Consider the following 25,824-nt stretch of genomic DNA (forward strand, 5'->3'; position numbering starts at 1 on the left):
GATAGTTTTGATTGCGATAATTTTTTACATCAGGAAAAAGTAGCTCGAGTTACAACTACTATGCTCAGTCGCAGATTAATAACGGAAACGTTTACCAAAACAAAAGAGAGTCGGTTTTCTACTTCGTTGGATCTCTTATCGGTAATAATATCCCCCCCAATAGCACCATGCCTTCGACTCCATAAGTGACAGTCGCTCAATATCAGCGCCCCTCCGTAGTCTTCTTACAAAATTGGGATTAATCAACTCTAATAACCCCTACTTTCCCTCCACTCCACACCCCCCAAACCGTCAAAACTCGAACCACTGTAGTATCCAACTGTCGCAATATATAAAACATTGTGGAAACTGAAAAATTTTGTTTCTCACACACAGCAGAGATATACAAAGTGAGTCACTAACTGTTGCCACCAAGAATATCTCCGAAAGTATGATAGGGGCTGCAAAGCTTGTGAGACAAGAGGTGCATGGGACAACGGGGCCCATAATTTTATGACGCTGGTTTTTTGTTGCTAGGTGGAGTCGCTTCAGAGATATGAAGGTCAACTTATTTTTTATTAGGGTGCTGTAGTTTGGTACTTATTTTCTGATAGCGGCTAACGAGACGAATCCAATGATGTGTAACAGTAAGGTATTTGAAGGTCATCGAAGGCCACAAATGTGGAATGAACGTCCATTTACAGAAGGTGTTCGAAGTGATGACCACTGGTATCAATGCAGTGCTGCAATTTTCTTATCATGGACTGAGTGGCATTCCTTATCACATCGGCACTTATCGAAACACATGCTCTGAGAATTCTCTCTCGTATATCTTCAGGTGTAGTTGGAATGTCTTTATAAACATTGTCTTTTACGCAGCCTTACAAGAAAAAATCCAAAGGCGTCAGGTCTGGTGTACGATACGGCCACGACACATCTCCTCTGGGTCCAACCCAATGATCTGGGAGTTGTCTCCGCAACTCATTTCTAGCCATCAGCGAAAAATGTGCCGGACCCCAATCGTGTTGATACCACATTCTGTTCCTTGTTCCTAAAGGTATTTCTTTCAATAACAGACCTAATGATTCTTGCAGGAATCTGGTGTACTTCCTACCATTAAGATTTCCTTCGACGATTCAGGGACCTATACTTCTGTCTTCCAGAATTGAACACCGTTCACCGACCACGGTTTTTGGTGTGCAACTTGCCGCAGCCAACATGGATTTTCAGTTGCTCAATAACGCACGTTATGCAAATTAATATTTCCGTGGTTCGTGAATGTAGCCTCGTCGGTAAATAAAATCAAATCAATAAATGTGTCATCTCTCTGAATCTGAAGCTGAGTCCATCGACAGAATTCAATGCAACGCATACAGTCCGTACCAATTAATTCTTGATGGAGACTGATATAGTAAGGGTGATATTTATGACGATGAAGAACACGAACAACACTGCTCTGGCTCATCCCATATTCCCTTGTGATTTGACACGAACTAAGACAAGAATCTCGAACCACAATTGCAAGAGTACCAATTTCCGTTTCCTCGTTAGTAACATTCCTTTGCTGGATATGTTTTCGATGCATTAAAGATCCAGTTGTTCTCAATTTATAATACATATATATAAATGTATGACGTATAGGGTGAGTACTTCGAGGATATCTTTCAGTGTGTAAGTCTCTAGCTCTTACTGAATTTCGATGGCATTCTCCGTATATGAGAAGCATATCGACTCGTTTTTGGAAGGAATACATCATTCACATTCATTTGATTCGACGATACTAACCTTATCGTTCCTATTAGTGTTGTATTGCGAAACCGTCGAATGGTGTTTGCATGCCAATGTCACGTTAGATGGATACGCCGTATTCGGTGAATATTTACCATTTGCATGATATACGAACGAGAATTATCAGAGCGTGTACTTCGATAAGTGTCAAAATGATAAGGAATACCATTAAGTCCATGATAAGAAGATTGCAGCTCTGCATTAATACCAATGGTCATCACTTCGAACACCTTCCGTAAATGGGTGTTAATCCAACGTTTTGACCTCTATTGCCCTCCAAAGACCTTACTGCTACACATTATTGGATTGGTCTCGATAGCCGCTATGAGAAAATAAGAACCAAACTATAGCACTCCATTTGAAAAAAAAAAGAAAAAAGTTGGCCTTCATATCTCTGAAGCAATAAAAAACCAACGTCATATTATGGATCCCGTTGTCCCATGCAACATTTGTCCCACAGACGTTTCAGCTCCTATCATACTTTCGGAGTTATTCTAGGTGGCTACAGTTAGTGACTGTCCCTTTACATCTCGAAATCAGTGAGGCTGTAACAAAGAACGTTTCTCTGCAAATGTAGCTATAAAAAAATGAAGAAGTGACGATACACAGCCATTATCATTACGCCAACGGTCAAAGTCGTTGATTAACAGTACAAATTCCACACGACCTGGATAATTTGAAGCTGTATTTTCAAGCACCGAAAGCCATATCTCGGATACAATGAGTCACAAACAACCACACTCACGTGAGATGTTACACAAGAGCTAAAATAACTTTAAAAATAGTATCAATAAATGTACCAGTCATCTAATCGCTTAGGTGTCTATACTTACCTGCAAGACGAACCTGCGAATTCAGTATAGTGTAGCATCAAGAGCTCTACTAAATATTTCCGTTCCAATCTTTTATGACGTTCTAATGACAATATGACAATAACAGTAGAAATCCATGGAAACGACTGGACAGCAACGACCTGTTTGTTCATCAATAGGTAATTTGCATCCAGATCTTGTCTTGGGCAGGGTATCTACAGTCAAGACAATCCTATTGCTGGAGGTGAAGAGATCTTCACTTCATATGTGAAGGATCTCAAGGACAACGAAGTGCTTTCCTTGCAAAAAATAACCAATTTTTAGTAGTAAATTGGACGCTTATGACTTTACTGTTTGGTGCTCTAAAGGTTCAACAAACAAAATACAGACGCTGAAAAAGACGAGTCATAAGAAGATGATAATATTTCCATGTGGCTCGCCGGCTGAGTGGAAATCTTTCAGACGACTTGCGTATCCCTAATCTACTATACCTAGCCAACCGGAAAGACACCAACAGTTTAAAACGGAATCCGAACCACCTGTCGATACTGGCAATTACTCACATTGTAGAAAGGTGAAACCCACATTAAAAACAGTAGGAAAACATCCGCCTTAAAACTAAACCTTTCTTCTTTTGAGTGTATGTTATGACTGCTTTGCAATTTTTTTTATGACCAGTAGAGATTTTGCCGTCCATCGCTCAGACGTGGCATGAAGTGATATATAAAATAAGATACAAATTAAATAATCTTCCTGAATGTTATGGAGTTCTTTTCAAAGAAAATAATAAGATAAAATATTGTGATTTTCCGTCAGAGGTCTCTCCCAATATTCCACAAGAGAACAGGTTACTAAAGTAAAACGTCTGAATATGCTCTTAACATGTTTCCAGGTTATGGTATCCGACTTACATTCTTATGCGAAAGTATAAATAACGAACTTTTGAAAACATTTTTTGTGATTTTGGTATTTTTCTGATTTAAAGTGTTATGCTTCCTCATAAATCAATTATTATAAGTTTGCAACTTCGTTTTTAATTATGTAGTTCACGATGGTTTCCAAGCAGCCAGGTACAACTATTGTGTAACTTGCTGGGGTATAAACTGCAGTCTGGATAGAGCACCTCCTTTATTGACACTGTGATCCGTTGATAACTGCAACGTTTTTCCTTGTCCAGATCTTAGAGCGGTCTCTCCAAAAAAGGTATGTACTAGCGTGTCTACCAATTGGCAGTAACGTCACATTTTAATCTTCTACAGTTTGTCTCCCGTCAGAACTTCCTCACTGATATTATCATACCACTCAGAGTTTACGTCTGACGTGAGGATATTGGTTTTTATGTTCTTCAAGATATTTTTTGCAAATTTTTGGTTGGATATTTCAGCTCTGTAAGGATTCATAGTCGTTCAATACTTGTATATAACTTGGATGTGGCATACTGGTGAGGGGCTTCGGGCTTCTTGTTGATAACTCATTTCCATATAGCACTTACAACCATACGCTAGTTAAGCATTAGCTGTCACCCGGAGTTTTCTAGCGGCTAAGATTCTGGACAGGTATTTGGTCATACTCATGTGGTCGCTCAGCTACATTTTAGAAGTTAGTTTTATAAACGTTTCAGGACACTGTGAACAGGCACCCTTGACACAAAAAGTGCCACCAATGCAAGCTAAAATCATCGTATGAAGTGAGAATCTGAGAATGTTACCTCTCTGTACTTAACAGTATACGGCAGTCAAAATTTTATGTAAAATGCCAGAATGAATTGGTAGCACTACTACCATGTGATATGAGGTTATAAGAGTCGCAGGACAGTGCTGTCCCATTTTCCATGGACTACGGAGTACAGTTTAGTACATCGCAGACAAAACGATAATTTCCATTTACTTGTAAACTTCATAAGATTTTTATACTTCCGAGAATAAGATTAAATGTTACGCCACGTTTTCCTGAGTTGCAACATTTTAAGTGCTCTCAGTATCGAATCTCCCCGTGCCTGGACTATTCTTACTGCGTGTTACGTCTGGTAAAAGGGGCACAGCATCCGGTCCACATTTTCCTGTGAGAGTGCTTTCGCGAAGGGAGTACGCAATACCGAAATGAAAACATACTGTGATTTAACAACCGTGCTCATGTTCTGTGGTTTACACTTCCGTGCACATAAGATGGCACTCTTGGAACTATTTTAGTAATTTAAAATCTTCTGTTGATGTAATATTTTACAGTTCTAGACTTCGCTAAATCATGTATATTATTTCTCAAGTCAGCATCCTTTTTTCTCACCACATACTAATCGTTCATTGATGAAATCAGATATCATTAAAAAGGTTTTCTAACAGGATTCTGAAATTGCATACCGATTTTGCACTTAATATTTGTGGAATGTTTTAGCACAAAGGCGACTTTTGCCTGTCGTAGGCAAAAGAGCATCATGGATGCCCAGCTTCATACCCATATTTTACAAAGCTAATTTATTAATCACGAATAAGACACTCCCTTTTCATATTGTATTATTACAAATACCATTTTATTTATTTTAAAGTCATTATTAACCGGATAATTTGAATACACCCCATTGTCATAGATAATAAATGTGACCACTCTGACAGTCCTGTGTCCGTCGTACAAGTTGACTTTTCTAAAGCAATATAGCTCCCGAAAGAGAAACATTGTCGCCTTGAATTTTGATTTACCTGTTGCTCCTACAGCTTAAGGTGTTTACTGTGTTGAAAATGTTCGTCGAAGTAAACTTATTGGTTGTGAGGCCTTACTGACAGTGGCTCATGTCTGCCCGTCTTACAAGCCAGCACAAAACATTCCGAAAGCAAAAGACAGTTTTGGATACTTTTTTTGACACAAAAATATATTGGTAATTGCTGCTTCTATACTATACTTACGCGTTGCTACTGTAGCATAAAATACAAAATGCATTTAAACTCCCAAAAGGCAGTTGGAGGATACTGTGGCCTATGTGATGTACCAAATGAGATGAGAACACCACGTTCTAATCTTCAAATGTCGCAGGGACAAATGCTTCAAAGAGTGGGATTGTATTTACCAGATCGCGTCTTTACTCAAGGATAAAGGTAGTCTTTCCAAGGGTAACTAAATGAACTAACATATTTGTATTCCTTAAAGGAAACAAAAACAAAATGTACACGAAGATTACATTTTTACGTCAGATATAACCTCACCTAGGTACTGTAATGCTCTGTAAAAAACTTTATTGAAAATTATGTGCATGGAAATGCACAGACAAGGAAGTAAGTACCATTAATTCATGATTTTTATTTGACGCCATTCAGTTCACTTTTATAGATGTTTTATCTTCATTCCCACAACTACACTTATCCCGACGACTACAATTATTTCAGACACTGCCATTATTTAAGTCAATCAAAGTGTGAAAGTTTCCACAGGTCCTGGCAATCAAATATTCAGAGATGAAAGTCCTTCCTTACGACAATTCACTTTCCATTTCAACAGATTCTGTAATGTTTTACAGATTTTCAATATGGGCTACTTCGAGCTGCAGTACGCAGCCATCGTGCGGGAGTCACAAGAATATGGGCTTTATCGCTCTTCTGTCTTTGGGCTCGGAATGAATTTTTGGAAGCAGTACTGAATATCGATTTACTTTCAGTGCCATGTCGCCGTAATACTGGAAATAAAATGCGGTATAAGTTGTGTACAAAACATTACGATCAAAATAATGCAGTCATAAAGACTGCATAAAGAGTCATAATCCGACTTCTTTGAGGTAAAGAACTAATGGTCGGAATGAATACTTAATCAATTTTAAAGTGTACGCTCATAGGCTTTTGAGACTACAAAAACATTAAGTTGACGCTCTTAGTGCTTTTTCATTGTGAAAGGTGACCACTCCTCCATTTTAACGATGACTGTAACAACCACGATCTTGTATCTACACGGATAATATTAGACGAATACTTTATTCATTGCAGACATAAAAACCTTTCACTACATGGAAGCTACTTAAGACCATAGGAACTATTCAGAGTGACTACCCCCAGTCCCACTGCATGAACTAAAATGCTGCCGCTCTGAAATATCCATGTTGTACAACAAGACAGACAGATGTACAACTAGAAAGAACGCCAAGTAACCTGGACCAATCAGTGATCCAAGAAATGAGTTAGTAATAGTTGCTGTTGTTTAGTTCTAACTCTCAGTTTAATAGAGTACCGTTGAAGTTGACCTGAGGTGACATTGGTGTATGAATAATCGCAAATCTCGGTATGTCAACTGCAGCAGTTCACAGCAGCATGGTGACTGATGATTTGTTTCGTCGAAATTTAGCACAACGGATGCACTTTGTAGAACCAAATTTCGTGTCACATGAGAATGGTACCGAGCTGTTGGTATTAAGAGCAAGAACTCGGGTTTCATCTCCGTCAGCATACATCAACATTCTTACGTCCAAGCCGTTCCTTATCAGCCGTTTCAATCCTCGCTGGTGATCACACTGCGGTACCTAAAGCTGTCACCGACGGTTAATTGATAATACCGTTTGGATTATACCGCCTCTGCCTTATCCTAAGCAGCACTCATGAGTGTAAGCCAATATAATCTCGGTGCTGTCCCAAAGAGAAACTGCATCTACCAGCAGAGAAAGACATGAGCTTCTGCTAAGCACAGAGAACTCTCAACACTCAGATCAGGTCTGTAAAGCATACAACTGTTTCGGAATTACAGCTAGTGGTAGCGTTAATGCAAAACGGCAGGAAACGTGTAGGGCATGAAGAAGAAGCATGTGTATGTGTTCCCTTTCGCTATCCAGTATTCAACAGAATCACCCACAGTCCATGAAAGAAGAATCTCAAGGTGGCAGAATTTTACAGTTTTGCTTATGAGCTTGTTACGAGTTGAGTACGCCATGCTATAACGATAGTTACTGTTTAGCGTTATGAGAATTCTTGGAGCATCAGTCACACAGAAAAAATTATTGTGAATTTAAAAGGCAATGTCTCGTCGAAGGGCAAAGTTTCTATACGTACACCTGCGTCTACTCTCTCCAAACTCCTGTCAAGTACATAGGGGAAGTAACTTTTAACTGAACCACATATACACTGAGGTGACAAAAATCGTGGGGTAGCGATATGCACATGTACAGATGGTAATATCGTTTTCTTTTTTTTATGACATCAGTCTTCTGACTGGTTTGATTAAGCCCACCACGAACTCATCTCCTGTACCAGCCTCTTCATCTCAGAGTAACAGTTGTAACCTACGTCGTCAATTATTTGCTGGGTGTATTCAAATTTCTATCTTCCTCTACAGTTTTTGCCCTCTACAGCTCCCTCTAGTACCATGGAAGTCATTCCCTTATGTCTTAACAGATGCGCTACCACCCTGCCTTTCTCCTTGTCAGTGTTTTCCACATATTCCTTTCCTCTCCGATTCTGTGCTGAACCTCCTCATTCCATACCTTATCAGTGTACCTAATTTTCAACACTCGCATGTAGCACCACATCTCAAATGCTGCGATTCTCTTCTGTTCAAATTTTCCCACAGCCCATGTTTCATTACCATACAATGCTGTGCCCCAGACGTACATACTCAGAAATTTCTTTCTCAAATTATGATCTATGCTTGATACTAGTAGACTTCTCTTGGCCAGGAAATCCCTTTTTGCCAGGGCTAGTGTGCCCCCTGCCGCCGTTGGATAAGCAGCTGCAGCAGCAAGTCGTATACTCCTAGCTCACTCATTTGTTACATAGTTTAATTCTTAATTTCTTTGCGTGTTTTTGGTTCTTGCATTGTTTAATTCATAAATTTCGGGCGTATTATAGTATTTGAGAGTGTAGCATCGTGTTTTAGTACCTGAATAGTGTAATTTCGCTTAGTCTCCTTCCGCCGCCGAGCAGTGTCAGCAGTGCGCAAGTAGCAGCATTACTGCATTTACTAGGCAATCTTGTATTTTAATAACCGTTTAAATTTTGTCGATTTGTTTGCGCTCTCTGTAGATTAGTTCAGACGTTCTTAGCAAAACAGTTTTTAGCATGGATAGGGACTGCAACTGCTGTGTTCGGATGCAGGCTGAGTTGGCATCCCTTCGCTCCCAGCTTCAGGCAGTGTTGGCTTCGGTCACACAGCTTGAGGCTGTTGCCAATGGGCATCACTGTGGGGGTCGGGATGGGGGTTTGTCGGGGACGGCCAGCTCGTCCCACGCATCCCCTGATCGGACTACAACTGTGGTTGCCCGGGATACTGCCCGCATTGAGGCTGCTCCCTCACCTGTGGTAGAGTGGGAGGTCGTTTCAAGGTGTGGCAGGGGGCGAAAGACATTCCGGAGGGCTGAACGGAAAGCCTCTCCAGTTTGTCTGACGAACCGGTTTCAGGCTCTGTCTCAGGCTGATACTGATCTTCGGCCTGACATGGCTGCTTGTCCTGTTCCAGAGGTTGCCCCTCAGTCTGCAAGATCCGGGCAGTCGCAGAGGGTGGGCTTACTGGTAGTTGGGAGCTCCAACGTCAGGCGCGTAATGGGGCCCCTTAGGGAAATGGCAGCAAGAGAGGGGAAGAAAACCAATGTGCACTCCGTGTGCATACCGGGGGGAGTCATTCCAGATGTGGAAAGGGTCCTTCCGGATGCCATGAAGGGTACAGGGTGCACCCATCTGCAGGTGGTCGCTCATGTCGGCACCAATGATGTGTGTCGCTATGGATCGGAGGAAATCCTCTCTGGCTTCCGGCGGCTATCTGATTTGGTGAAGACTGCCAGTCTCGCTAGCGGGATGAAAGCAGAGCTCACCATCTGCAGCATCGTCGACAGGACTGACTGCGGACCTTTGGTACAGAGCCGAGCGGAGGGTCTGAATCAGAGGCTGAGACGGTTCTGCGACCGTGTGGGCTGCAGATTCCTCGACTTGCGCCATAGGGTGGTGGGGTTTCGGGTTCCGCTGGATAGGTCAGGAGTCCACTACACGCAACAAGCGGCTACACGGGTAGCAGGGGTTGTGTGGCGTGGGCTGGGCGGTTTTTTAGGTTAGATGGCCTTGGGCAAGTACAGAAAGGGCAACAGCCTCAACGGGTGCGGGGCAAAGACAGGACATGCGGGGACCAAACAGCAATCGGTATTGTAATTGTCAACTGTCGAAGCTGCGTTGGTAAAGTACCGGAACTTCAAGCGCTGATAGAAAGCACCGAAGCTGAAATAGTTATAGGTACAGAAAGCTGGCTTAAGCCAGAGATAAATTCTGCCGAAATTTTTACAAAGGTACAGACGGTGTTTAGAAAGGATAGATTGCATGCAACCGGTGGTGGAGTGTTCATCGCTGTTAGTAGTAGTTTATCCTGTAGTGAAGTAGAAGTGGATAGTTCCTGTGAATTATTATGGGTGGAGGTTACACTAAACAACCGAACTAGGTTAATAATTGGCTCCTTTTACCGACCTCCCGACTCAGCAGCATTAGTGGCAGAACAACTGAGAGAAAATTTGGAATACATTTCACATAAATTTTCTCAGCATGTTATAGTCTTAGGTGGAGATTTCAATTTACCAGATATAGACTGGGACACTCAGATGTTTAGGACGGGTGGTAGGGACAGAGCATCGAGTGACATTATACTGAGTGCACTATCCGAAAATTACCTCGAGCAATTAAACAGAGAACCGACTCGTGGAGATAACATATTGGACCTACTGATAACAAACAGACCCGAACTTTTCGAATCTGTATGTACAGAACAGGGAATCAGTGATCATAAGGCCGTTGCAGCATCCCTGAATATGGAAGTTAATAGGAATATAAAAAAAGGGAGGAAGGTTTATCTGTTTTGCAAGAGTAATAGAAGGCAGATTTCAGACTACCTAACAGATCAAAACGAAAATTTCTGTTCCGACACTGACAATGTTGAGTGTTTATGGAAAAAGTTCAAGGCAATCGTAAAATGCGTTTTAGACAGGTACGTGCCGAGTAAAACTGTGAGGGACGGGAAAAACCCACCGTGGTACAACAACAAAGTTAGGAAACTACTGCGAAAGCAAAGAGAGCTCCACTCCAAGTTTAAACGCAGCCAAAACCTCTCAGACAAACAGAAGCTAAACGATGTCAAAGTTAGCGTAAGGAGGGCTATGCGTGAAGCGTTCATTGAATTCGAAAGTAAAATTCTATGTACCGACTTGACAGAAAATCCTAGGAAGTTCTGGTCTTACGTTAAATCAGTAAGTGGCTCGAAACAGCATATCCAGACACTACGGGATGATGATGGCATTGAAACAGAGGATGACACGCGTAAAGCTGAAATACTAAACACCTTTTTCCAAAGCTGTTTCACAGAGGAAGACCGCACTGCAGTTCCTTCTCTAAATCCTCGCACAAACGAAAAAATGGCTGACATCGAAATAAGTGTCCAAGGAATAGAAAAGCAACTGGAATCACTCAATAGAGGAAAGTCCACTGGACCTGACGGGATACCAATTCGATTCTACACAGAGTACGCGAAAGAACTTGCCCCCCTTCTAACAGCCGTGTACCGCAAGTCTCTAGAGGAACGGAGGGTTCCAAATGATTGGAAAAGAGCACAGATAGTCCCAGTCTTCAAGAAGGGTCGTCGAGCAGATGCGCAAAACTATAGACCTATATCTCTTACGTCGATCTCTTGTAGAATTTTAGAACATGTTTTTTGCTCGCGTATCATGTCATTTCTGGAAACCCAGAATCTACTATGTAGGAATCAACATGGATTCCGGAAACAGCGATCGTGTGAGACCCAACTCGCCTTATTTGTTCATGAGACCCAGAAAATATTAGATACAGGCTCCCAGGTAGATGCTATTTTTCTTGACTTCCGGAAGGCGTTCGATACAGTTCCGCACTGTCGCCTGATAAGCAAAGTAAGAGCCTACGGAATATCAGACCAGCTGTGTGGCTGGATTGAGGAGTTTTTGGCAAACAGAACACAGCATGTTGTTATCAATGGAGAGACGTCTACAGACGTTAAAGTAACCTCTGGCGTGCCACAGGGGAGTGTTATGGGACCATTGCTTTTCACAATATATATAAATGACTTAGTAGATAGTGTCGGAAGTTCCATGCGGCTTTTCGCGGATGATGCTGTAGTATACAGAGAAGTTGCTGCATTAGAAAATTGTAGCGAAATACAGGAAGATCTGCAGCGGATAGGCACTTGGTGCAGGGAGTGGCAACTGACCCTTAACATAGACAAATGTAATGTATTGCGAATACATAGAAAGAAGGATCCTTTATTGTATGATTATATGATAGCGGAACAAACACTGGTAGCAGTTACTTCTGTAAAATATCTGGGAGTATGCGTACGGAACGATTTGAAGTGGAATGATCATATAAAACTAATTGTTGGTAAGGCGGGTACCAGGTTGAGATTCATTGGGAGAGTGCTTAGAAAATGTAGTCCATCAACAAAGGAAGTGGCTTACAAAACACTCGTTCGACCTATACTTGAGTATTGCTCATCAGTGTGGGATCCGTACCAGGTCGGGTTGACGGAGGAGATAGAGAAGATCCAAAGAAGAGCGGCGCGTTTCGTCACCGGGTTATTTGGTAACCGTGATAGCGTTACGGAGATGTTTAATAAACTGAAGTGGCAGACTCTGCAAGAGAGGCGCTCTGCATCGCGGTGTAGCTTGCTCGCCAGGTTTCGAGAGGGTGCGTTTCTGGATGAGGTATCGAATATATTGCTTCCCCCTACTTATACTTCCCGAGGAGATCACGAATGTAAAATTAGAGAGATTAGAGCGCGCACGGAGGCTTTCAGACAGTCGTTCTTCCCGCGAACCATACGCGACTGGAACAGGAAAGGGAGGTAATGACAGTGGCACGTAAAGTGCCCTCCGCCACACACCGTTGGGTGGCTTGCGGAGTATCAATGTAGATGTAGATGTAGATGTAGTCTACTTTTGATGTCCTTCTTGCTCCAACCGTCATTGGTTACTTGGCTGCCTACGTAGCAGAATTCCGTAACTTCATCTACTTCCTAACCATCAGTCTTGACGTTAAGTTTCTCGCTGTTCTCATTTCTGCTACTTCTCATTAATTTCGTCTTTCTTCGATTTACTCTCAATCCATGTTCTGTACACATTAGATTGTTCATTCCATTCAGCAGATAATGTAATTCACTTTCACTCAGCATAGCAACGTCGTCAGTGAATCGCATCATTGATATCCTATCACCGTGAGTTTAGATTCCACTCCTGAATCTTTCTTTTATTTCCATCACTGCTTCTTCGATGTACCGATTGAACAGTTGGGGGAAAGACTACATCCCTGTCTTACAATCTTTTTAATCCTAGCACTTCGTTCTTGGTAGTCCATTCGTATTATTCCCTCTTGGCTCTTGAACGTATTGTGTATTACCCGTCCCTTCCTAAAGCTTACCCCTATTTTTCTCGGATTTTCGAACATCTTGAACAATTTTACATTGTAGAACGCTTTTTCTAGGTCGACAGATCCTATGAACGTGTCTTGATTTTTCTTTAGTTTTGCTTCCATTATCAACAGCAACGTCAGAATTGCCTCTCGGGTGCCTCTACCCTTCCTGAAGCCAAACTGTTCGTCATCTAGCACATCCTCAATTCTCTTTTCCTTTCTTCTGTATATTATCCTTGTTAGCAACTTCAACGCATGAGCTGTTAAGCTGATTGTGCGATAATTCTTGCACTTGTCAACTCTTACAGTCTTTGGAATTGTGTGGGTGCTATTTTTCCGAAAGTCATATGGTATGCGCCAGACTCATACATTTTACGCACCAACGTGAAGAGTCGTTCTGTTGCCACTTATCCAATAATTTTAGAAATTCTAATGGAATGTTATATACCCCTCTTGCCTTATTTGATCTTAAGTTCTCCAAAGCTCTCTTTCTAACACTGGATCTCCTATCTCTTCTAAATCGACTTCTGTTTCTTCTACCGCATCAGAAAAATCTTCAATGTACTCTTTCCGCCTATCCGCCCCTCCTTTGTATTTAACAGTGGAATTCCCGTTGCACTCTTTATGCTACCACTTTTGCTTTTAAGGTCACCGAAGGATATTTTGACTTTCCTATATGCTGAGTCAGTCCTTCCGACAGTAATTCCTTTTTCTATTACTTTACATTTTTGAAGTAGCCATTTCGACTTAGTTTCCCTGCACTTCCCATTTATTTCATTCCTCAGCGATTTGTATTTCTATATTCCTAAATTTCCCTGTATATTTTTGTACTTCCTTCTTTCTTCGATCAACTGAAGTATTTCCTCTGTTACCCATGATTTCTTCGCAGTTACCTTCTTTGAACACATATTTTCTTTCCAACATTTGTGATGGTCCTTTTTAGGATGTCCATTCATCTTCAACTGTACCACCTACTGAGCTATTCCTTCTTGCTTTATCTATGGCCTTAGAGAACTTCAAGCATGTGTCGTCATTCCTCATTGCTTCCGCATCCCACTTCTTTGCGTATTGATTCATCCTTACTTATCTCTTGGACTACAACCTACTCTTCATCACTTCCATGTTGTGATTTGAGTCTATGCCTGCTCCTGGGTACGCCTTACAATCCAGTATTTGATTTCGGAATCTCTGTCTGACTCTGGTATAATCTAGCTGAAATCTTGCCGTCTCACCTGGTCTTTTCCAAGTATTGTGATTCTTGAACAGAGTATTCGCTATTACTAGCTGAAATTTATTAGAGAACTCAATTAGTCTCTCCTTTCTCTCATTCCATGTCCAAAGTTCATATTCTCCTGTAACCTCTTCTTCTACTCCTTCCCCTACTACCGCACTCATGTCCCTCATGACTATTAGATTTTCATTTCCCTTTATGCACGTATTACCGTCTAAGATTCCTTATATACTTTCTCTATCTCTTCATCTTCAGCTCGCGATGCATACATGTTTACTTTAACTATCTTTGTCGGTGTTGGTTTGCTGTCGATTCTGATAAGAACAACCCTATCACTGAACTGTTCACAGTAATACACTCAGTGTCCTACCTCTCTATTCATAACGAGTCGTACCCCTGTTAAACCATTTCCTGCTGCTGTTGATATTACCCTATACTCATCTGACCAGAAATTCTTGTCTTCTTTCCATTTCACTTCACTGACCCCACATGTATCTAGATTAAGCCTTTGCATTTCCTTTTCAGATTTTTTATCTGCCCTACCACATACAAGCTTCTGACATTCCACGTCCCGACTCGTAGAACATTATGCTTTCGTTGATTATTCAATCTTTTTCTCGTGGTCACCTCCTCCTTGGCAGTCACCTCTTGGACATCCGAATGGAGGACTATTCCGGAATCTTTTGCAAATGGAGAGATCAGCATGGCACTTTTTCAGTTACAGACCACAGTCCTATGGATACACGTTATGTGTCTTTAATGCAGTGGTTTCCATTGCCTTTTGCATCCACATGCCGTTGATCATTGCTGATTCTTGCACCTTTAGGGGCAGTTTCACACCCCAAGGACAAGAGAGTGCCCCGAACCTCTGTCTGCTCAGACGCCCTCTTTGACAAGGCCGTTTGCAGAATGGTGTTGACCTCTTATGCCGTAAGTCACCGGCCGCCAGTGCTGATTATTAAGCGGGTTTCGAACCCGGGATCAAGGACGTTTTGATTACTAATCAAAGACGCTATCCCCACACCATGGGTACACAATGTTTAACGGAGCAGTGTATTGGCAGACCTTGTAATTGTACTCAGGTGGTACATGTGAAAAGGTTACCGACGTACTTATAGTCACACGAAGGGAATTAACAGAGTTTGAACGCGGAATGGTAGTTGGAGCTACACGAATGGGTCATTCCACATCGTAAATCGTTAGGGGATTCAGTATTCCGATATCCACAATGTCAAGAGTGTGCTGACAATACCAGATTTCAGGCATCACCTCTTACCACGGACAACGCAGTGGCCGACGGCCTTCACGTAATGATCAAGAGTAGCGGCGTTAGCGGAGATTCGTCAGTGCTGACAGACAAGCAACACTCTGTGACATAACCATTGAAGTCAATGTGGGACGTGCGACGAACGTATCCATTAGGGCAGTGCAGCGAAATTTGGCGTTATTGGCTATGGCAGCAGTCGACTCAGGCGAGTACATTTGTTAACAGAACGACGTCGCCAGCAGCTCCTCTCCTAGGCTCGTGACAATGTCGGTTGGACCGTAGACGCATGGAAAACATGGCCTGGTCGGATGAATACCGATTTCAGTTGGTACGAGCTGATGGCAGGGTTCGAGTATCGCGCAGACTGCACGAAGCCGTGGACGCAAGTTGTCAACAAACCACTGTGCAAGCAGCTTTGAAAGGACGTAGTGACGGGACTAAAGTTGAGATGGTAGGTTGTGAGCGGATAGCTCAGTCGGAGAGCAGATGCCTGCTAAAGCAGTAGGTCCCTGGCAGTAGTCGCTGTTCGATCAACAGTTTTATTGTGAGAGGAAGTTCATCTAAACACTAAAACTACTTTATACGCTAAGAATCTGCACTCCCTGTCGACACAGTTGTCAACTAACATAATGGAGAGACTCGTGTGCACCAACTGTACCTGAGTCATATAATATTAGAACATGTTTTTTAACTGTTTGTGTATCGATCACGGAAATTGGGGATAGCTCCAGATTTGCCTAAATGAAGAGGAAATCCTCATGAAACAATACTCAGGCTAGCTGGTGCACCAGACCATCGACCAGCAATACTCAGCGTGGATTCAATAAGGGTTTGGGTCATCTTTCTAGCTTGTAACCTAGCACGCTGCGCTTTAAGCTACAAGAGCAGTTAATTAGGTCTCATGCTTTTCTTTTTAACAAATTAGTTGTTCTTTTTGTGATTTAAATGTTTGTAGTCATTTCAATATACACTACTTGCCATTAAAATTGCTACACCACGAAGATGACGTGCTACAGACGCGAAATTTAACCGACAGGAAGAAGATGCTGTGATATGCAAATGATTAGCTTTTCAGAGCATTCAGACAAGGCTGGCCCCGGTGGCAACACCTACAACGTGCTGGCATGAGGTAAGTTTCAAACCAATTTCTCATACACAAACAGCAGTTGACCGGCTTTGCCTGGTGAAACTTTGTTGTGTACTTCGTGTACGGACGAGAAATGCGTACCACCACGTTTCCGACTTCGATAACGATCGGATTGTAGCCTATCGCGATTGCGGTTTGTCGTATCGCCACACTGCTGCTCGCGTTGGTCGAGATCCAGTGACTGTTAGCAGAATATGGAATCGGTGGGTTCAGGAGGGTAATACGGAACGCCGTGCTGGATCCCAACGGCCTCGTATCACTAGAAGTCGAGATGACAGGCATCTTATCCGCATGGCTGTAACGGATCGTGCAGACACGTGTCGATCCCTGAGTCAACAGATGGGGACGTTTGCAAGACAACATCCATCTGCACGAACAGTTGGACGACGTTTGCAGCAGCATGGACTATCAGCTCGGAGATCATGGCTGTGGTTACCCTTGACGCTGCATCACAGACAGGAGCGCCTGCGACTGTGTACTCAACGACGAACCTGGGTGCACGAATGGCAAAATTTCATTTTTTCGGATGAATCCAGGTTCTGTTTACAGCATCATGATGGTCGCATTCGTGTTTGGCGATATCGCTGTGAACGCACATTGGAAGCGTGTATTCGTCATCGCCATACTGGCGTATCACCCGGCGTGATGGTATGGGGTGCCAATGGTTACACGTCTCCGTCACCTCTTGATCGACGGCACTTTGAACAGTGGACGTTACATTTCAGATGTGTTACGACCCGTGGCTCTACCCTTCATTCGATCCCTGCGAAACCCTACATTTAAGCAGGATAATGCACGACCGCATGTTGCAGGTCCTGCACAGGGCTTTCTGGATACAGAAAATGTTCGACTGCTGTCACATTCTCCAGATCTCTCACCAATTGAAAAAGTCTGGTCAATGGTGGCCCAGCAACTGGCTCGTCACAATACGCCAGACACTACTCTCGATGAGCTGTGGTATTATGTTGAAGCTGCATGGGCAGCTGTACCTATACACGCCATACAAGCTCTGTTTGACTCATGCCCAAGCGTATCAAGGCCGTTATTACGGCTAGAGGTGGTTGGGTACTGATTTCTCAGGATCTATGCACCCAAATTGCGTGAAAATTTAATCACATGTCAGTTCTAGTATAATATATTTGTCCAATGAATACCCATTTATCATCTGCATTTCTTCTTGGTGTAGCAATTTTAACGGCCAGTAGTGTAATTCGATTTCGAAAGGTCATCGCCCCCAAATGAAGCTAATTCGTCCACCGTGTTGAAACCGGTGAGCGAGAAATTCTGGGTAACTGCATCTTCGAGCAGGCAGCTTATTTCGGGGGGGGGGATGACTTGGGAGGTGGGGAGGGGGAGGTGTTTAGCCGCGGTCGAGTAGCGCTGCCAAGAAAAATGCTGTCCCAACTCAGAGACACTGTATAAAATAAGTCGGGCGTGTTTACGCGGGATGATATATCCTTCCGCGCGCGTGTGCGCGCCCGCGAGGCTGCCGAATGTTTGGCTGCATTTCGCACGCGGCCATCACGGCGCCTACGCTTTCGCAGGGACTCCGCTGGCAACCGGCGCGCCAGCTCGGCGGACGCAGCTAATATAGGGCGGTCGCCGCGAGCCGACACAGCCGGCCAGGTGTTGCCAAGGTACCGGCAGCGCGTGCCGCGCATGCATTATTCAGCCGCAGCCAATCGGAAGCAGTGCGCTCGGTGCGGCGTGTGCAGCGGAAGACGCAGGCGGGCTGTCACACCGTTCGCATTACGCTGCAGCAGAGGCGCCGCAAAAAGGCGAAAAGCTGGTTACGTCGGCTCTTTTCCCTGGCTCTACGTCACGCCCTGCCGCGTTGCATCGGTGGTGGCACTGTAATGGAAAAGAAGGGGGGGAAAAGCATCAGGGGTAGTATTGTATTCTGGCGCTGAGAGACTCACGGCGCAGTCTCACCTGGCCTTTTCTGGGTAGCAGGTGCAAACATTCCTGTGGCATCTACATCTACATTTGAATCTACACTCTGAAAAACACCGCGAAGTGTATGGCAGAGAGTACCCTTTCTTTCCGTTCCCGTATTGATCGCGGGAAGAATGTTTGAAGGTCTCTGTAAGTGCTATAATTAATCTAATCTCTCTTCACGATTCCTATGTGCACGATATGTAGGGGGTTGTAACATATTTCTGGAACCATCATTTGAAGCTGGTTCTGAAAACCCTGTTAGGAGACGCATGCGGGGTGGTTTACATCAATCTTCAAAAGTCCCCCAGTTCAGTTTCTTCAACATCTCTGTGACACTCTGCCAAGGGTCAAACAACCCTGTGACCTTTTGTTCTGACCTTCTCACTATACGTTCAATATCTCCTGGTAGTCCTATTTGGCATGAGTTCCACACACTTGAGCAATATTCTAGTACAGGTCGCAAGAGCGTTTCCAAAGCAATCTCCTTTGCAGACTGATTTCACTTCCCGAGAATTAAAGGAAGTCTACCTCCTGCTTTACGCACGAGTGAACCTCTGATATTATTCCATTTCATATCCTTACACAGTGTTATGCCCAGATATTTGTATGCGTTGGTCGATTCCTGTTGTGACTCGTCGATATTGTAGTCACAGAATACCAAGTTTTTTCTTATTGCAAAGTGCATAATATTACATTGCCGAACATTTATAGCAAGTTGCCAAGCACTTCATGATAGATAACTGCATCATCTGCAAAATGACTGAGGCGACAATCAATATTATCTCCTAGCTCATTAATATTGTTTTAAATAAAATTGCAGCCAAATAGCCATATACAGTTACTTTGCTTAACATTTTACATTTACATGTACATTTTACATTTTTGCATATTCATTTATCGATTTCACTCTTTTACTGCACAGTTCTATGTGATATCGTTCACAGGCTTCGTTACACAGTTCACGTACACATGGTGTGGTTGGGTCGTGATAAGTTTTGTTTTTGCGGATTAGATGGTGAAAGCCGTGAATAGATAATCTAGTTACGACATGTCGCTGTTCGAAGTTTGGTGCTGTCCATGAGCGGTTCGTCATTGCTTCGGTGCCATAGAACTCCGGCCATATTTTTTTTCGTTTGTCCTCCATGATCTTCAGTTGCTTTCTGGAAGCCCTGGTGTGTGGCATCATATATCGAAGTTTGATGTCTTCAATTAGGAATGTCTCTCTCGCTAGCAGGTACACTAGTCTAGATCTTGTTGTCTTTGAGAGACCAAGTGCCCTTTTTAGATAAGTCGATTTTACCTTTCCCAGTGTTTCTAGATTTTTTTCTGTCAGGTGATCCCATATAATCTCCATCCCATAGGACAGGATTAGAAAGATTTTTGTGTTCAATAATACCACGGCTGTTTGTAGACTGAGTAGGCGGAAGTTTTTGATGTCCTGTATTGCTATTATTGCTTGGGATGCACTTTCTGTTATATGTTTAGTGAAGCATTTGGCTGTTGGTTGCAATGTCACTCCTAGGTATTTAAAGTCTGATGAGATTTTTATTTTCGTCCTCTGATGCTCATTTCCACATTCTTGGGTATTTTGCCTCCTTTCCCGAAAATTACCATTTCTGTCTTTGTTATGTTTATGTGTAGTTTGTGTTCACTGCACCATTTGTCTATTTTCCCAATGATTCTCTGCAGCTTCCGTATATCTGTTAAACCTACGGCTATGTCGTCAGCGTAGGCATACACATATACATCTTCATTTTCTTCAATTCAGAGTACTTCTTCAGTGGCAAAGAATGTACAGCAAAGGGTTCGACTCCGTTCGATTGCAGAACGGGGCTCGAAAAAGGGAGGTTGTCTGATATTGTGATTAAGTTGTATTCGAGGATTGACTTGATTATTCTTGCCCATACGCTATCTTCTCCCATGGTATTTTCCAGTTTCCGGACTAAGAGATCTCATTCCAGTAGGTCAAAGGCTTTGGTAAAGTCCATGAACACTGTGTAGAACATTTGTTTCTTTTGTAGCGCTTCGTAGATGTTGTTTAGAAGAAGTGCCGTAAGTGTTGATCTTCCAGATCTGAAACCCATTTGTCGTTCTGGGACATAACTGTCCACAGAGGCTTGGATTTTTTGTGTAATTACACTCCTGGAAATGGAAAAAAGAACACATTGACACCGGTGTGTCAGATCCACCGTACTTGCTCCGGACACTGCAAGAGGGCTGTACAAGCAATGATCACACGCACGGCACAGCGGACACACCAGGAACCGCGGTGTTGGCCGTCGAATGGCGCTAGCTGCGCAACTTTTGTGCACCGCCGCCGTCAGCGTCAGCCAGTTTGCCGTGGCATACGGAGCTCCATCGCAGTCTTTAACACTGGTAGCATGCCGCGACAGCGTGGACGTGAACCGTATGTGCAGTTGACGGACTTTGAGCGAGGGCGTATAGTGGGCATGCGGGAGGCCGGGTGGACGTACCGCCGAATTGCTCAACACGTGGGGCGTGAGGTCTCCACAGTACATCGATGTTGTCGCCAGTGGTCGGCGGAAGGTGCACGTGCCCGTCGACCTGGGACCGGACCGCAGCGACGCACGGATGCACGCCAAGACCGTAGGATCCTACGAAGTGCCGTAGGGGACCGCACCGCCACTGCCCAGCAAATTAGGGACACTGTTGCTCCTGGGGTATCGGCGAGGACCATTCGCAACCGTCTCCATGAAGCTGGGCTACGGTCCCGCACACCGTTAGGCCGTCTTCCGCTCACGCCCCAACATCGTGCAGCCCGCCTCCAGTGGTGTCGCGACAGGCGTGAATGGAGGGACGAATGGAGACATGTCGTCTTCAGCGATGAGAGTCGCTTCTGCCTTGGTGCCAATGATGGTCGTATGCGTGTTTGGCGCCGTGCAGGTGAGCGCCACAATCAGAACTGCATACGACCGAGGCAAACAGGGCCAACACCCGGCATCATGGTGTGGGGAGCGATCTCCTACACTGGCCGTACACCACTGGTGATCGTCGAGGGGACACTGAATAGTGCACGGTACATCCAGACCGTCATCGAACCCATCGTTCTACCATTCCTAGACCGGCAAGGGAACTTGCTGTTCCAACAGGACAATGCACGTCCGCATGTATCCCGTGCCACCCAACGTGCTCTAGAAGGTGTAAGTCAACTACCCTGGCCAGCAAGATCTCCGGATCTGTCCCCCATTGAGCATGTTTGGGACTGGATGAAGCGTCGTCTCACGCGGTCTGCACGTCCAGCACGAACGCTGGTCCAACTGAGGCGCCAGGTGGAAATGGCATGGCAAGCCGTTCCACAAGACTACATCCAGCATCTCTACGATCGTCTCCATGGGAGAATAGCAGCCTGCATTGCTGCGAAAGGTGGATATACACTGTACTAGTGCCGACATTGTGCATGCTCTGTTGCCTGTGTCTATGTGCCTGTGGTTCTGTCAGTGTGATCATGTGATGTATCTGACCCCAGGAATGTGTCAATAAAGTTTCCCCTTCCTGGGACAATGAATTCACGGTGTTCTTATTTCAATTTCCAGGAGTGTATCTTTGAAAACATCTTGAATTGAGTATTTTCCAGGGCTACGCCTCTGTACTTGTTCGGGTCCGTTGGGTCTCCTCTACCTTTGTAGAGAACTTTTATTGCCGAGTGTCTCCATTGTGTCGGAATTCTTCCAAGTTCCAGGCATTTGTTAAATAGTTTGGTCCATACGCGTTGGAGGGCCTCTTTTGCATCTTTTATATGTTCATTGTATATATTATCGGGTCCTGCTGCTTTCTTGTTCTTCAGCGCTTTTATTACTTCTTTTACATCTTCTTCATTTAGAGGTCTCATATATTCTCTTTTTCCTTAGTTTGATGTTGTTTCTCTTTCTTTGGGGGTGTTTTGATTCCTCGTTTGTTCAGTATCTTACTAAAGTGGTCTTCCCATTCCTTCATATCTATATTTGGTGTATGAACCAGTTTTCTTGGTCTTGCTGCTATGTATGGGTCTTTCTCTGCTTCATCCGCTTCTCTTTTTGCCTCTCTCTCTATGTATTCTTTTTTCTTCTCTTCTATTGGTGTTTTGTAGATTCTCCTCTCTTCTGCGTACAGTTTGTATGTTTCCTCGTCGTGCTGGTTTCTTAATCTGTGGAGCGTTCTTAGAACAGTGTTCCTTTTGCTGTAGCATTCAGCATCAAACCATCTTTTTGCCGTCCTTGTTTTTGGGTTTGTTTGTATCACTGAATTTTTTTGGAGGTCTTCTATTTGGTCTGTTGCTTTTTCAAGGTCTCCTTCCTCTATTAAAGTTTCTATTTGTGTTAATTGATCTTGCTGGTTTGTTAATTTTTCTATATCAATTTTTCTTTTTGTGATTTGGTGGGTCTTCCTTGCTGGGGGTGACGTGACGATATTTATTTTTATCTTCATTGGAATATTCTTTCGTATAGCAGTAATGGAGTCATGACATGTTGGTTGAATACTTCCTTCTATTTCTCCTCTTGCTAATGCGATATCAATGGTGCTTTTCCCATTGTGGTATATGTATGTAGGTATAAGTCTATCGTTAAGTAGGGTGAAACCATCTTCTTATAGGGTTTCAACGACTAGTTTTGTTTTATAGTTTCGTGTGTCTATTCTGCAGTTGCAATAATGGTGGGGTTGTTGTTGCATTGATGAGTGTAAGTATTTCGTCAATTATTTCTGCAGCATTTGTGTGCGGTTTAAAATAGGCTGCAATTATATTTATCTTTGCTGCTTCTAGTAGCATACTATTTTCTTGTTTTATGATTTTTTTTGGTGGGCGTCATCCAGGTTTTCATTAGGATAGATATTCCTCCCATGTGTCTTTCTCCCTTCTTTGTCATTAGGTGATTATTGTAGAAATATTTATGTTGCCAGTTCTCTATCAGGATGGTTTCTGTTAGAATTGCAAGATCCGAGGTTTGCAGACTGTCTGTTGGTGTTAGGTTAAGAGCACTTTTTACTCCTTCTGTATTCCACAAGACTGCTTTTATTTCTTGCTCTTCTGGTTTTCTTCTTAGTTTAGTTGAGCTCTGCTCCCTCTTCCTTTGATCGTCTTGGGAAACTAAATCGACGTACTTTTATGTTTTCTGGCCAGAATTCTGGTTCTTGTGTGATCTGCAGCTTTTCAAACGGAATGCCTTCTTTGAAAGCTTTTTTGTCGCCCAGTGTGCGCAGTTCTTCACATTCTAGTTGTCCCAGTATTCTTCTTGTTCTTGTTAAGGTATTTCACTACTGTAGCAGTTGTGGTGGTTCTCTTTAAGTTACCGATATATAGCCACGCTGTTGTTTCTGCTGCTTGCATTTCTTCGTCTATTTTTGTACCCATTACGGTTTTATTATTACTCTGGTTTCTTCTGTACCAGCTCCTCCCTACCACAGTACTCCAAGTTGGTTCCTCTAGTTAATTAATATATAACATGGACACCAAGTGCCCCAATATACTTCCCTGAGGCACACCCTAAGTTACTTCTACGTCTGAGGATGCCTCTCCATCCAAAACAACGTGATGTGTCCTCCCTGCAAAAAAAGTCCTCAATGCAGTCACAAATTTCACTTCATACCCATAGCCGGCCGCGGTGGTCTAGCGGTTCTAGGCGCTCAGTCCGGAACCGCGCGACTGCTACGGACGCAGGTTCGAATCCTGCATGGATGTATGTGATTTCCTTAGGTTAGTTACGTTTAAGTAGTTCTAAGTTCTAGGGGACTGATGACCACAGATGTTGAGTCCCATAGTGCTCAGAGCCATTTGAACAATTTTTCATACCCATATGATCTTACTTTCGACAATAAGCGTGGGTGTGGTACTGAGTCAAATGCTTTTCGTAAATCAACAAATGCTGCATCTTCCTGACTGCCTTGCTCCAAAGTTTTCAGTATGTCACGTGAGAAAAGTGAGAGTTGTGTTTCAAATGATCAGTATTTCCGGAATCCATTCCGGTTGGAATTCTGTTCGAGATACCTCATTATGTTTGAGCTCAGATATGCTCTAAGATTCTACAACAAATCGTTGAGAAGGATATTGAACGGTAGTGTTGTGGATCACTTATGCTACCCTTCTTTGAGACAGGTGTGACCTGAGCTTTCCTCCAACTACTGGGCACGGTTCTTTGTTAGAGGCATCTACCGTAGATATAGACAGAAGAAGGGCTAACTCAGCCTAAAATTAAATATAGAATCTGATAGGAATTCCATCGGGCCCTGGAGCTTTGTTCAGTTTTAATGATTTCAGCTGTTTCTCAACACTAATAACACTAATGTTTATTTTACTCATCTTTTCAGTTGTACGATAATTAAATTGGGGCCACTAGCCTGGATTTTCCTTTGTAAAGGAACGTTTGAAAATAGAATTAGTCATGTTTGGTGCCAACTTTGTAGAGGTCCTCATTATTCTTTTGAAGTATTACTCCAATTACGTTTCGAAGGTCGCCTCTGCCTTTATCTACATATGGAATAGGTATGGTTACGTTGTCTCCAATGTCAGCTGGTGGATGGGATTTGTCAGAGGAAGCTTCCATTTTTAGCTTTTTTTTTTTTTAATTCTCTGTCGCAATTTTTTTAGCATTTTGAATGTCGTTTGTGTCAATTTTCACCAAGTTATCATCATCATTGTCTTTGTACTTTCACTATTGCTGTCATCCTCGATTGCCTTCTTTAGGCCATGTTTATCCTGAATATCATTTACGATTTCTTGAGGCAACGAGGAAGTGGAAAGTCCTACTCTAGGTTCGATTACGAATAATGCTTTGTGAGGTGATTGTTTTATGCCAGAGTGGTAAGCTCGATTTTTCATGAGTTGGACATACCTTAATCCTTCCGACCATTTCGTCGATTTGTTGTCCTTTAACTAAAAATTTATCATATTTTCAGTATCTTCGTTGGCACGTTCAACAGAACCCTGACTTTGGCTGTGCCTTGGTTTTCCATGCACAACTTTCAGTTCTGACCAAAACTTTGCGAGTTCACTTATAACATTATTGACAAATTCTCTGCCATTATCAGACTGAAGAATGCATGGCGCCCCTACAGTTAGGACTATCTCATTCAAATGATAAGCCACTTCTTCAACCCTCTTTGGTGTTAACACACCAAGGAGAACTGATTTTGTGAGATGGCTTGGTAAACTAAAATGAATTTTAAATTCCCGTATGGTTGTGTTTGGAAATCAATCAAATCGACTTGGCATCTGCTATTCATTTCCGAATGGACAACTGGCTTTGAAACTAGCCCTCTTTTATTTTTTGTCTTCTTTTGTTGACAAATATCACATATTG

At 43.1% G+C, this 25,824-nt stretch overlaps 1 protein-coding gene across 1 annotated transcript in view; it reads left to right on the forward strand.

Annotated features, from left to right (window-relative positions):
- The window catches only part of LOC126416031 (guanylate cyclase 32E), an 809,394-nt gene that overhangs the window by 293,743 nt on the left and 489,827 nt on the right, over nucleotides 1-25,824 (forward strand). The gene's annotated exons all lie outside the window — the stretch shown is intronic.

This window comes from Schistocerca serialis, chromosome 1 (genome assembly GCF_023864345.2).
Source record: "Schistocerca serialis cubense isolate TAMUIC-IGC-003099 chromosome 1, iqSchSeri2.2, whole genome shotgun sequence".
NCBI lineage: Eukaryota > Metazoa > Arthropoda > Insecta > Orthoptera > Acrididae > Schistocerca > Schistocerca serialis.